The sequence below is a fragment of the Plectropomus leopardus genome, chromosome 6 (assembly GCF_026936395.1).
Source record: "Plectropomus leopardus strain MGB_pleo_1.0 chromosome 6, ASM2693639v1, whole genome shotgun sequence".
Taxonomy (NCBI): Eukaryota; Metazoa; Chordata; class Actinopteri; order Perciformes; family Serranidae; genus Plectropomus; species Plectropomus leopardus.
This window is the reverse complement of record NC_142181.1, coordinates 6,244,419-6,245,539: the sequence shown is the minus strand read 5'-3', so window position 1 is coordinate 6,245,539 and position 1,121 is coordinate 6,244,419.

Genomic DNA, 1,121 nt, shown 5'->3' with positions numbered 1-1,121 from the left:
CATTCTTCTGTCCGTTGAGACTAGTTTGCTGAAAAATGGTTTCCTGGTTGTATTTTGGTATAAAGCATGTCACCTGTGAAATGCTAAAAGTCCATATACAGTATATAGTGATGAGCCAAAACATCAAAACCACTGACAGATAATGTGAATAACATTGCTCATCTTGTAAAATGCAATATTCTGCTGGGAAACCTTGGTTCATGGCATTCACGTGGATGCAAATTGACATGCGCCACCCACACAAATATTGTTGCATATCCCCCTCATGGCAGTGGCCCCCAAGTCAGACAATGTGCTATGCCACAGTACAGTAGCAGTAGCTCAGCCCATGGGGAAGGGTTGGAAATGAACTTTTTAGGCCACCTGCTATTGTGGCTGGTGGATACCAAAATCTACAGGCCAGTCAATAGATTGCCATTGTTTTGTTTTTGTTGTTTTTAGCTGGTGAGAATCTAGCAGCCACTTGCATATTTAACCAGCATTTGGCTGATGGCTGGTTCTAATTTCCAACCCTGCCATAGGGACTTGGCTTTGGAGTCAGAGGGTCACCGGTACGTTCCACTCCAGAACAAGTATGTTGTGTAGACTCGTAACTGTAGAGGTTCCAGTTTGCCTCCTGGGCACTGCCAAGGTGCCCTGAAGTCAAGCGCCAAGTCCCAAGTGCTCATAGCACCTGTCCACGGGCAGCCTCCTGCCCTGATATCTGTCCATTTAATGTATGTATAGGTTCTGTTTGTGCATGTGTGTGTACTTCGGGTCTGTGTGTGTATATGACAACAGAGTAAAAACTTGAATTTCCCCTCGGGGAATAATAACGTATGTTAAATTAAATTTATGAAAAAATGTTCAGGAATGACCCAAGGAACGTGACAAAGAGCTTAAGGCCCGACCCTGGCCTCCAAATTCCCCAGATCCCAATCTGATCGAGCATCTGTGAGATGTGCTGGTACCCCAGAGGTACTGTGTCCATACCTTGACTGGTCAGAGGCCCCACCGTGACTTGGCTGGAGCTGTCAGTGCATGGACACAGGACTGAGACTGCTGGGGTTTCTTGTGTTGTCCTGCATCAGGGCGTTGGCTACAAATCCTTTGAGTCCTGTGGGTTTGTGGGGTGGCATACC